The sequence below is a fragment of the Oncorhynchus kisutch genome, linkage group LG9 (genome assembly GCF_002021735.2).
Source record: "Oncorhynchus kisutch isolate 150728-3 linkage group LG9, Okis_V2, whole genome shotgun sequence".
NCBI lineage: Eukaryota > Metazoa > Chordata > Actinopteri > Salmoniformes > Salmonidae > Oncorhynchus > Oncorhynchus kisutch.
This window is the reverse complement of record NC_034182.2, coordinates 20,202,585-20,216,328: the sequence shown is the minus strand read 5'-3', so window position 1 is coordinate 20,216,328 and position 13,744 is coordinate 20,202,585. Positions and strand designations below refer to the sequence as shown.

The 13,744-nt window shown below is 42.9% G+C and overlaps 1 protein-coding gene across 2 annotated transcripts in view; it reads right to left on the bottom strand.

Moving 5' to 3' along the window:
* Positions 1-13,744, bottom strand: part of LOC109896350 (NHS-like protein 2) — a 144,337-nt gene that overhangs the window by 14,599 nt on the left and 115,994 nt on the right. The window lies entirely within an intron of this gene.

The window sequence follows — 13,744 nt, the reverse complement described above, 5'->3', positions numbered from 1 at the left end:
TGAAGTCTGTTCGGAGCAGAACACTAGTTAGCCACATGTTAAGTGGAGGCTTGGAGGAGTGGACACGAGAACAAAATGTGGAGCCCACCTCTTGCAATGATTCTTTAGCACTCACTGATTCACTACTCTCCCGTTTCACTCTATTTTTCTCACACTTTCTTTGGGAATGTTGCACTCCACCTGCTGTCTCTACTTCCTCCTGCCTGTCTTTCTTTCTTTTTTGTCCCTTATTGCTTCCTCACCGTCTTCCCCTGCTTCTCTCTCTGTCCTCCTCTCTCCTCCAGTTTCTCTAGAAGCTGCAGGACTCCACCTCAGGCCATTGTAAACATGCTGATTACCATTCCACAACCCCCCCCCCCTTAAAACACACCAAACACAACCCCCTAGCCATTCATGTCCCCCAAAACACACTCCTCCACTCCACTAAACCTCCACTCACCCCCCCCCCCACACACACACACACACGCAACCCCAAGCCCTGTCCCACCCCCAAATTCCTTCTGACAGTATTTGGGGGTGTGGGGGGGGGGGGTATGATTGAACTTGCACTCTGGGACATTATGGATGCCTTCCTCCTGGTGTAGGGTTGCCTAGCAACACCAGTCACCTGGAGATAATGGAATACCACTTCAAATCAACAACGGCCCCCAGCAAATCCCCCTTAACAGAAGAGGGAAGACCTGCCCACTGATTATAGTTAACCAACTACTGGGAGCCTGTGGTTGCCAGGTCTGGTTCTGATGTGGCTATAGCAACACAGATCTGGCAACTTGGCCATCAAATGTAACATCCCCAGTTAACTTCGGACTATTCCAGGTGAACTGATCACAACCTTACCGTGACTGTGGAATGAATGAGAGTATAAGTAAGAAGGTACTTGTGACTTTCTCGATTTGCGTCACTTCACTTGTTTTTTGCTGTATGTGCTGCAATGTCATGAAACCAAATCAAATGTCATTTGTCACATGCGCCGAATACACAGGTGTCGACCTGGCCATGAAATGCTTACTTACAAGCCCTTAACCAACAATGCAGTTAAAATAAGAGTTAAGAAAAATTATTTACTAGATAAAGTAAAAAATAAAAGATCAACAATAAAATAATAATATAGAGGTACAGGGGGTACCGGTCAATCCTGGGTAGCCATTTCATTAGCTGTTCAGCAGTCATATGGCTTGGGGGTAGAAGCTGTTCAGAAGCCTTTTGGACCTAGACTTGGCAGGTAGTTTGCCCCCGGTTGATGCGTTATGCAGAACGCACTACCCTCTGGAGAGCCTTAAGGTGATACAGCCCGACAGGACGCTCTCAATTGTGCATCTGTAAAAGTTTGTGAGTGTTTTCGGTGACAAGCTAAATTTCTTCAGCCTCCTGAGGTTGAAGAGGCGCTGTTGCGCCTTCTTCACCACGCTGTCTGTGTGGGTGGACCATTTCAGTTTGTCCATGATGTGTACACCGAGGAACTTAAAACATTCCACCTTCTCCACTACTGTCCCGTCGATGTGGATCGTTGTTGGTAATCAAGCCTACCACTGTAGTGTCGTCTGCAAACTTGATTGAGTTGGAGGTGTGCATGGCCACGCAGTCATGAGTGAATGGGGAGTACAGGAGAGGGCTGAGAACGCACCCTTGTGGGGGACCAGCGGGGTGGAGATGTTGTTTCCTACTCTCACCACCTGGGGGCGGCCCGTCAGAAAGTCCAGGACCCAGTTGCACAGGACGGGGTCGAGACCCTGGTTTTGGAGGGTACTATGGTGTTAAATGCTGAGCTGTAGTCGATGAACAGCATTCCTACATAGGTATTCCTCTTGTCCAGATGGGATAGAGCAGTGTGCAGTGTGTTTGAGATGGCGCCGTTTGTGGGCCTATTGGGGCGGTAAGCAAATTGGAGTGGGTCTAGGGTATCAGATAGGGAGGAGGTGATATGATCCTTGACTAGTCTCTCAAAGCACTTCATGATGACAGAAGTGAGTGCTACGGGGCGATAGTTGTTTAGCTTAGCTTTCTTGGGAACAGGAACAATGGTGGCCCTCTTGAAGCATGTGGGCACAGCAAACTTGGATAGGGACTGATTAAATATGTCCTTAAACACACCAGCCAGCTGGTCTGTGCATGCTCTGAGGACGCGGCTCGGTATGCCATCTGGGAGCCTTGCAGGGGTTAACACATTTAAAGGTTTTATTCACATTGGCCATGGTGAAGGAGAGCCCACAGGTTTTGGTAGCGGACCATGACAGTGGCACTGTATTGTCCTCAAAGCGAGCAAAGAAGTTGTTTAATTTGTCTGGGAGCAAGACGTCGGTGTCCGCGACAGGGCTGGTTTTCTTTTTGTGGTCGGTGATTGACTGTAGACCCTGCCACATACGTGTTTGAGCAGTTGAATTGCAACTCTACTTTGTCTCTATACTGATGCTTAGCTTGTTTGATTGCCGTGCGGAGGGAATAGCTACACTGTTTGTATTCGGTCATGTTTCCGGTCGCCTTGCCATGCTTAAAAGCAGTGGTTTGCACTTTCAGTTTTGCGCGAATGCTGCCATCAATCCACCGTTTCTGGTTAGGGAAGGTTTTCATAGTCACCGTGGGCACAATATCACCGATACACTTGCTAATAAACTCGCTCACCGAGTCAGTGTATACATCAATGTTGTTGTCTGAGGCTATCTGGAACATATCTGAGTCCACCTGATCGAAGCAATCTTGAAGCGTGGAATCCGATTGGTCAGACCAGCGTTGAACAGGCCTGAGCACGGTCTCCTGTTTTAGTCACTGTCTATAGGCAGGGAGCAACAACATGGAGTCGTGGTCAGATTTGCCGAAAGGAGGGCGGGGGAGGGCTTTGTATGCGTCGCGGAAGTTAGAGTAGCAATGATCCAGAATGCTGCCAGAGTCGCGCGTTCGATATGTTGATAAAATGTAGGGTCTTCCTCTGACACTGCCTGGTATATAGATCCTGGATGGCAGGGAGCTTGGCCCCAGTGATTTTCTGGGCTGTACACACTAAAGGTGGATCGATCATGATTTTTCAACGCCGATACCGATACCAATTATTGGAGGACCAAAAAAAGCCGATACCGATTAATCTGACGATTTTTAAAATTCATTTGTAATAATGACAATTACAACAATCCTGAATGAACACTTATTTTAACTTAATATAATACATCAATAAAAATCCATTTAGCCTCATGTAAATAATGAAACATGTTCAATTTGGTTTAAATAATGCAAAAACAAAGTGTTGGAGAAGAAAGTAAACGTGCAATATGTGCCATGTAAAAAAGCTAACATTTAAGTTCCTTGCTCAGAACATGAGAACATATGAAAGCTGGTGGTTCCTTTTAACATGAGACTTCAATATTCCAAGGTAAGAGGTTTTAGGTTGTAGTTAATATAGTATTTATAGGACTATTTCTCTCTAAACCATTTGTATTTCATATACCTTTGACTATTGGATGTTCTTATAGGCACTTTAGTATTGCCAGTGTAACAGTATAGCTTCCGTCCCTTTCCTCGCCCCTTCCTGGGCTCGAACCAGGAACACATCGACAACAGCCACCCTCGAAGCATCGTTACCCATCGCTCCACAAAATCGTGACGTTCGAAACGCTATTAGCGCGCACCCCGCTAACTAGCTAGCAGATTCACATCGGTTACACCAGCCTAATCTCGGGAGTTGATAAGCTTGAAGTCATAAACAGTGCAGTGCTTGAAGCACAGCGAAGAGCTGCTGGCAAACGCACGAAAGTGCTGTTTGAATGAATGCTTACGAGCCTGCTGCCGCCTACCACCGCTCAGTCAGACTGCTCTATCAAATATCAAATCCTAGACTTAATTACAACATAATAACACACAGAAAAACGAGCCTTAGGTCATTAATATGGTCGAATCCGGAAACTATAATTTTGAAAACAAAACGTTTATTCTTTCAGTGAAATACGGAACCGTTATGTATTTTAACGTAATTCACGGGTGGCATCCCTAAATCTAAATACTGCTGTTACATTGCACAACCTTCAATATTATGTCATAATTACGTAAAATTCTGGCAAATTAGTTCACAACGAGCCAGGCGGCCCAAACTGTTGCATATACCCTGACTCCTCATGCAATGAACGCAAGAGAAGTGACACAATTTCAACTGGTTAATATTGCCTGCTAACCTGGATTTCTTTTAGCTAAATATGCAGGTTTAAAAATATATACTTCCGTGTATTGATTTTAAGAAAGGCATTGGTGTTTATTGTTAGGTAGAGTCGTGCAACGATTGTGCTTTTTTTGCAAATGCGCTTTTGGTAAATCATCCACCGTTTGGCGAAGTTGGCTGTCTTTGTTAGGAAAAATAGTCTTCACACAGTTTGCAACGAACCAGGCGGCCCAAACTGCTGCATATACCCTGACTCTGTTGCAAGAGATGTGACGCAATTTACCTTGTTAAAAGAAATTAATGTTAGCAGGCAATATTAACTAAATATGCAGGTTTAAAAATATATACTTGTGTATTGATTTTAAGAAAGGCATTGATGTTTATGGTTAGGTACACGTTGGAGCAACGACGGTCCTTTATCGCGAATGCCCACCGCATCGATTATGTGCAACGCAGGACACGCTAGATAAACTAGTAATATCATCAACCATGTGCAGTTGCACCACAGACTGTCCAGGAGTTGGCGGATGCTTTAGTCCAGGTCTGGGAGGAGATCCCTCAGGAGAACATCCGCCACCTCATCAGGAGCATGCCCAGGCATTGTAGGGAGGTCATACAGGCACGTGGAGGCCACACACACTACTGAGCCTCATTTTTACTTGTTTTAAGGACATTGCATCAAAGTTGGATCAGCCTGTAGTGTGGTTTTCCACTTTAATTTTGAGTGTGACTCCAAATCCAGACCTCCATGGGTTGATAAATTTGATTTCCATTGATCATTTTTGTGTGATTTTGTTGTCAGCACATTCAACTATGTAAAGAAAAAAGTATTTAATAAGAATATTTCATTCATTCAGATCAGTGTATATTAAAAAAACGGTCAAATCGGTGTTCAAAAATACCGATTTACAATTGTTATGAAAACTTGAAATCGGCCCTATTTAATCGGCAATTCTGATTAATCGGTCGACCTCTAGTACACACTACCCTCTGTAGCACCTTGCGATCGGAGGCTGAGCAGTTGCCATACCAGGCAGTGATGAAACCAGTCAGGATGCTCTTGATGGTGCAGCTGTTGAGGATCTGAGGACCCATGCCAAATCTTTTCAGTCTCCTGAGGGGGAATAGGTGTTGTCGTGGTGTGTCTTGGTGTGTTTGGACCATGATAGTTTGTTGGTGAAGTGGACACCAAGGAACTTGAAGCTCTCAAACTGCTTCACTACAGCCCCGTCAATGAGAAATGGAATGTGCTTGGGCCTCCGTTTCCTGTAGTCCACGATCATCTCCTTTGTTTTGATCACGTTGAGGGAGAGGTTGTTGTCCTGGTACCGCACTTCCAGGTCTCTGACCTCATCCCTATAGGCTGTCTCATCGTTGTCGGTGGTAGGCCTGAACACCGACGACACCGTTGTGTCATCTGCAAACTTAATGATGGCGTTGGAGTTGTGCTTGGCCATGCTGTCATGGGTGAACAGGGAGTACAGGGGGGGACTAAGCACACACCCCTGAGGGACCCCCATGTTGAGGATCAGTGTGGCAGATGTGTTGTTGCCTACTCTTAGGACCTGGGTGTGACCCGTCAGGATGTCCAGGATACAGTTGCAGAGGGAGGTGTTTAGTCCCAGGGTCCTTAGCTTAGTGATGAGCTTTGAGGGTAGGTGTTCCTTTTGTCCAGGTGGGAAAGGGCAGTGTTGAGTACAATAGAGATTACGCCATCTGTGGATCTGTTGGGGCGGTATGCAAATTGGAGTGGGTCTAGGTTTTCTGGGATGATAGTGTTGATGTGAGCCATGATCAGCCTTTCAAACCACGTCATGGCTACAGACATAAGTGCTATGGGTCAGTAGCATCCACTATGGTGCTCTGCTTGAAACATGTAGGTATTACAGGCTCGGCCAGGGACAGGTTGAAAATGTCAGTGAAGACACTTGCCAGTTGGTCAATGCATGCTCGTTGTTCACGTCCTGGTAAACTGTCTGTTGACCTGTTTAAAGGTCTTACTCACATTAGCTACGGTGAGGGTGATCACACAGTCGCCTGGAACAGCTGGTGCTCTCAGGCATGCTTCAGTGTTGCTTGCCTTGAAGCGCACATAGAAGTAATTTAGTTTGTCTGGTAGGCTTGTGTCACTGGGCAGCTTGCGCCTGGGCTTCCGTAATAGTTTGCAAGCTCTGCCACATCCGACAAGCATCAAAGACAGTGTAGTAGGATTCAATCTTAGTCCTGTATTTATGCCTTGTCTGTTTGATGGTTCGTCTGAGGGCATATCAGGATTTCTTATAAACGTCCAGGTTAGAGTCCCGCTCTTTGAAAGTGGCAGTACCCTTTAGCTCAGTGCCGATGTTGCCTGTAATCCATGGCTTCTGGTTGGGGTATGTACGTACTTTCAGTGTGGGGACAACGTCATCGATGCACTTATTGATGAAGCTGCTGACTGATGTGGTATACTCATCAATGCCATCAGATGAGTCCCTGAACATATTTCTAGTCTGTGCTAGCAAAACAGTCCTGTAGCTTAGCATTTGCGTCATCTGACCACTTCCGTATTGACCGAGTCACTGGTAATTCCTACTTTAGCTATTGCTTGTAAACTGGAATCAGAAGGATAGAATTATGGTCAGACTTGCCAAATGCATGGGAGAGCTTTGCATGCGTCTCTGTGTGTGGAGTAAATGTGGTCTAGAAAATGTTTTCTTCTTTTTTTACACGCTGGTAGAAATTAGGTCAAACTAATTTAAGTTTCCATGCATTAAAGTCCCCGGCCACTAGGAGCGCCGCCTCTGGATGAGCATTTTCCTGATTGCTTATGGCTTTATACAACTCGTTGAGTGCGGTTGAGCATCGGTTTGTGGTGGTAAATAGACAGCTACGAAAAATACAGATGAAAACTCTCTTGGTAAATAGTGTGGTCTACAGGTTATGATAAGATGCTCTACCTAAGGCGAGCAAAACCTCGAAACTTCCTTAATATTTGATTTAGTGCACCAGCTGTTATTGACAAATAGACACAGACCGCCATCCCTTGTCTTACCAGAGGCAGCTGATCCGTCTTTCCAATGCATAGAAAAACCAGCCAACTGTATATTATCTATGTCTGTCGTCATTCAGCCACAACTCAGTGAAACATAAGATATTACAGTTTTTAATGTCCCGTTGGTAGAATAGTCTTGAACGGAGCTCATCCAGTCGATTCTCCAATGATGCACATTGGCCAATAGGACGGATGGTAGAGGCGGGTTACCCACTCGCCAACAAATTCTCACAAGGCATCCGGACCTGCGTCCCCTGTATCTGCGTCTTCTCTTCACGTGATTTAAGGGGATGTGGGCCTGGTCGGGTATACGGAGTGAATCCTTCGCGTCCGACTCATAAAATAAAAAAATATTTGTCCAGTTCGAGGTGAGTTATCTCTGTTCTGATATTCAGAAGCTCTTTTCAGTCATAAGAGACAGTGGCAGAAACATTATGTACAAAATAAGTTACAAATAACGTGAAAAAAACACACAAAATAGCACAATTGGTTAGGAGCCCGTAAAACAGCAGCCATCTCCACCTGCGCCATTACACTAATTTCTCATATCCAGCCTGAGTGCCGGTCTGTTTATGTTGTAGATATGTGGTAATGGAGTATGGGCCTGAGGGCACACATTTAGTGTGTTGAGAATTCTGTAATGAATGTATTGTAATGTATTTAATATTGTATAACTGCCTTAATTTTGCCTTGGCTGCAGCTAATGGGGATCCATAAGAAATACAAATACAAAATGTTACGATGTCAATTCCTGGTCACTTTCTCACCAAGGCAAATTCTGGGTATGTGTGTGTAAATGTAATTGGCAAATAAAGGGGCTTCTGATTGCATGGCAAAAAATATTTGGCTTGACAATGAGCAATTGATTTGGCAAAGAGTACAAACAGATCTGGGATCAGACTACAATAAATCTGCTTTGTGGTGCAAAAATCAAAAACCAAAATCTATGCCAGTGATTCTTTAATGTATTAGTCTAGCTATTGGGAGTAGAAGAAGCTGTCCTCATCTATCAGACTGCAGTCTCAGTCTTTCAACATCACAAAACACAAAAGAGTGCCTCTTCTCATCCAAGGCTGCTCTTAATGTGAGTTGACACAAGCAGCAAAAAGGTACAGACAAGTATGCCACTGTAAATGTAGGAATTCATTAATCATGATATAGAAATAACAGAATAAGAGTTTTTATATAATGATGGTATTGCAAGGAGCACAGATAACTATAGGTGAGTATTATATGCCAGATCATATAATATGTCTTTTGAAAAATATATTTAAGAAGTTCATCTCAATTGCTTCTACACCTGCATTGCTTGCTGTTTGGGGTTTTAGGCTGGGTTTCTGTACAGCACTTTGAGATATCAGCTGATGTACGAAGGGCTATATAAATACATTTGATTTGATTTGATTTGATTTGAATTAGATGCAGTGGTGTAAAGTACTTAAGTAAAACTACTTTAAAAGTACTACTTAAGCTATTTTGGGGGGTATCTGTACTTTACAATTTATATTTTTGACAACTTTTACATCACTACATTCCTTAACAAAATATTGTACTTTCAACTCCATTCATTTTCCTTGACACCCAAAAGTACTCGTTACGTTTTGAATGCTTAGCAGGACAGGAAAATAGTCAAATTCATGACCTTATCAACCAAACATCCCTGGTCCCTGGTGATCTGGCAGACTCACTAAACATGCATGCTTTGTTTGTAAATTATGTCTAAATGTTGGAGTGTGCCCATGGCTTTCCGTAACTTAAAAAAAACAAGTAAATGGTGCCATCTGGTTTGCTTAACATAAGGAATTTGAAATGAATTATACTTTTACTTTTGATCCTTAAGTACACTGCTCAAAACAATAAAGGGAACACTAAAGAAATACATCCTAGATCTGAATGAATTAAATATTCTTATTAAATACTTTTTTCTTTACATAGTTGAATGTGCTGACAACAAAATCACACAAAAATGATCAATGGAAATCAAATGTATCAACCCATGGAGGTCTGGATTTGGAGTCACACTCAAAATTAAAGTGGAAAACCACACTACAGGCTGATCCAACTTTGATGTAATGTCCTTAAAACAAGTCAAAATGAGGCTCAGTAGTGTGTGTGGCCTCCACGTGCCTGTATGACCTCCCTACAATGCCTGGGCATGCACCTGATGAGGTGGCGGATGTTCTCCTGAGGGATCTCCTCCCAGACCTGGACTAAAGCATCCGCCAACTCCTGGACAGTCTGTGGTGCAACGTGGCGTTGGTAGATGGAGCGAGACATGATGTCCCAGATGTGCTCAATTGGATTCAGGTCTGGGGAACGGGCGGGCCAGTCCATAGCATCAATGCCTTCCTCTTGCAGGAACTGCTGACACACTCCAGCCACATGAGGTCTAGCATTGTTTTGCATTAGGAGGAACCCAGGGCCAACCGCACCAGCATATGGTCTCACAAGGGGTCTGAGGATCTCATCACGGTACCTAATGGCAGTCAGGCTACCTCTGGCGAGCACATGGAGGGCTGTGCGGCCCCCCCCCAAAAAATGCCACCCCACACCATGACTGACCCACCGCCCTAAACCGGTCATGCTGGAGGATGTTGCAGGCAGCAGAACGTTCTCCACGGCGTCTCCAGACTCTGTCACGTCTGTCACATGCGCTCAGTGTGAACCTGCTTTCATCTGTGAAGAGCACAGGGCACCAGTGGCGAATTTGCCAATCTTGGTGTTCTCTGGCAAATGCCAAACGTCCTGCACGGTGTTGGGCTGTAAGCACAACCCCCACCTGTGGACGTCGGGCCCTTATACCACCCTCTGTTTGAGCAGACACATGCACATTTGTGGCCTGCTGGAGGTAACTTTGCAGGGCTCTGGCAGTGCTCCTCCTGCTCCTCCTTGCATGCGGAGGTAGCGGTCCTGCTGCTGGGTTGTTGCCCTCCTACGGCCTCGTCAATGTCTCCTGATGTACTGGCCTGTCTCCTGGTAGCCCCTCTATTTGCTCTGGACACTATGCTGACAGACACAGCAAACCTTCTTGCCACAGCTCGCATTGATGTGCCATCCTGCATGAGCTGCATTACCTGAGCCACTTGTGTGGGTTGTAGACTCCGTCTCATGCTACCACTAGAGTGAAAGCACGGCCAGCATTCAAAAGTGATCAAAACATCAGCCAGGAAGCATAGGAACTGAGAAGTGGTCTGTGGTCCCCACCTGCAGAACCACTCCTTTATTGGGGGTGTCTTGCTAATTGCCTATAATATCCACATGTTGTCTATTCCATTTGCACAACAGCATGTGAAAATTATTGTCAATCAGTGTTGCTTCCTAAGTGGACAGTTTGATTTCACAGAAGTGTGATTGACTTGGAGTTACATTGTGTTGTTTAAGTGTTCCCTTTATTTTTTTGTGCAGTGTATATTTTAAACTATATACTTTTACTCCAGTAGAATATTACTAGGTGACTTTTACTTTGACTTGAGTCATTTTCTATTAAGGTATCTTACTTTTGCTCAAGTATGATAGTTGGGTACTTTTTCCACCACTGATTAGATGTTTGTCTCTAAATACGCAGACTTGGAGGAAAGTGAATTAGTTGGATTCAAGGACAGCAACTCTCTCTCCAGACATGATTGAGCAGCTTAACACTGACTCCATCTCAAATGGCACCCTATTCCCTCTATAGTGCACTACTTTTGACCAGGACCCATAGGGCTACAGTAAGCTGCTTGTCGACTGTAACACCAGTGTTGCACTAGTCTATGTACCCTTATGTTATACTAGAGAAATTGTGTTTCCTTAACTCTGAAGACTTGTGAAGAGAAGAATCAACAACCTCTGCATGATGAAAACAGTTGCTTTGTGAGAATATTTTAGAGTTCACCGCTAGATATTGTTATGCAAATGATAACTGAAAAGTACCAGTGGCCTGGCTTGGCCCCAAGTGAGAGCAGTGTCAATCAATCAATCAATCAATCAATTGATCAAAATTTATAAAGGCCTTTTTACATCAGCAGGTGTCACAAAGTGCTATACAGAAACCCAGCCTAAAACCCCAAACAGAAGGCAGTGCAGATGTAAAAGCACGGTGACTAGGATAAACTCCCTAGAAAGGCACGAACCTAGGAAGAAACCTAGAGAGGAACCAGGCTCTGAGTGGTGGCCAGTCCTCTTCTGGCTGTGCCGGGTGGAGATTAAAAGAGTTCATGGCCATTTAAGGCCAGATTGGTCTTCAAGATGTTCAAATGTTCATAGATGACCAGCAGGGTCAAATAATAATCACAGTGGTTGTAGAGTGTGCAACAGGTCAGTACCTCAGGCGCAAATGATGACGCAGTGAGACACGGGTGCCAGCTTGCATAGATGGAAAAGTCTGAGCCTTTTGGGAAAAACATGGAGGTAAATCCTGTATGGAAATGTGTCAATATATTTTGAGAATTAAAGCCATTAAAAGCTATAAGATTGACGCTAAAAACATGCTAATGCTAAATCCAGAGCAAGTAAGATCTTGCTACAATGGAAAGGAAAAAACCTTGTCTATTTGTGGGAAAATCACCCAGGATGAACTCTTTAGTCATATCACAGTTGACCTATTTGCTTATTGTTTTGCCTACACCTAGTGACCTGTTTTATAAATTATATGAACAAAAAATATTCAATTTTATTTGGAATGGCAAGCCAGTAAAAATGAAAAGGCCCTATTTATATAACGAATATGAATTCGGAGGGCAGAAATGATTAAATATTAAAGCATTAGACCTCTCACTAAAGGCTGCAGTCATACAAAAGTTATACTTAAATCCAAAAACGGTTCTCTAGTAAATTGGTAGGAATGTCTCACCCCATGTTCAAGAAGGGCCTTTTTCCCATTATTCAGATTACAACTGCTCACTTTTGGTTGTTTGAAAAGGAAATAATCTCCACAATATCGCTATTTTTTAAAACAAGCCTTAGAAAGTTGGTTGCAATTTCAGTTGGTTGCAATTTCGGAACAAATAATACAACCAATATTGTGGTGAAACTCAAATATACTAATTGATTAAAAATATTTTTAAAGGTATAATCCTAATGAATGATATCATGGAATTACGTCACACATGCAGCTAACATAGACATATGGAAATGTCTGCTCTACCCAAAATTACAAGCAACTAATTGCAGCATTACCACAAAAATGGAGGAGGCAAGTGGGATGGAGAAAAAGTAAGGAACTTGTCTGTCGGTCCTGCATTAAGGAACATAAATGGTTAAAGAAAATTGTGATAAATAAAAACATATACCAATTTCACTTGGACCAAAAAAGGTTAAAAAAAGTTTACAGCTGTGCCATATAGTTGGGAAGAGATGTTTGATGTACCCATTCCATGGCACCTGGTTTATGAGTTGACACGCAAAACAACGCCGGATTCAAAATTCAAATTTTCAAATTTAAATCACTATACAGCTCTGCAGATTTTGCTGTGAGGAGGCAGAGTCATTAGATCATTTATTTTGGTACTGTCCGTATGTAGCTCATTTTTGGTCACAGGTCCAGGAGTGGCTGAAGAATTGCAACATTTGCCAAGAACTAACACTACAGATAGCAATACTGGGTGATTTGAAAAGCCATAGTCAATCAATCAATAATATTATAATTATTTTAGAAAGAAAATGTGTATCTTTAATTTACAATATGTAGAAGCAATGAGAATAGAAAGGTTCAGTACTTTTGTGAAGCATCACAGCACAGTTGAAAAATATATGACAAAAATAGAAATCCAAAATGGATGATGTTGAGAGATAGATGGGAGGGGTTGAATGGCGCTGAAGGGTGGGACTAATAACAAGATAACCAATGTAAAACATACAGGGTCTGTAAAATGTATAGAGGTTCAGAAATTTTATGAAATAGCATAGTTACAAATAGAAATCAAACTGGATGGACATCAGAAATAGACACATTTTTTAAAACTATTGTAAAACAGATTGTGCCTGTAAAATGTGTACAATATGTATAAACTGAAGGTAGAAGCCTACATGTTATTGTTCATTAGTTTACTCCAGTTGGGGGAAGGGTGGTAAAGGGTTTGCGGGGAATAAGGTATATTCTAAAAAAAGTATGTATGAATGTTTATGTATGCATGTGTATGGATATGTACTGTATGTACAGTATATGGATATATATATATTTTCCAAAAAAAGATATGGGGGATTGGAAAGGATGCAGATAATTACATTGATGGAAGCAGCAATCTTTCCCACAATATTAAGCTGATCCACCCCTAAAAAATGCAGAGCAAGTAAAACTGAGATCTACATTAAGGGCAAAAGCGCAATTGGCTGCCCCAGGCTCATTTGTTATTGTTCTTGTTTTGTTTATTAAACAGTGGAGAGAAGCTCCAGCATCAAGGGGAGAAAAGTAGACATCGTAGTAGACAGTCCGCTGCTCTATCGCACTTGCAATGATGTGCAATGCTGTTCAACAAGGAAAAAAGAGTGTTCATTGTAGTAACGTCTTTGGTATAATATCGCAAACAGACTTGGCAGTTTCACCACGAAGGATTCCAACTTAAAAGTAACAATACAACGAGTTGAAAATAGTG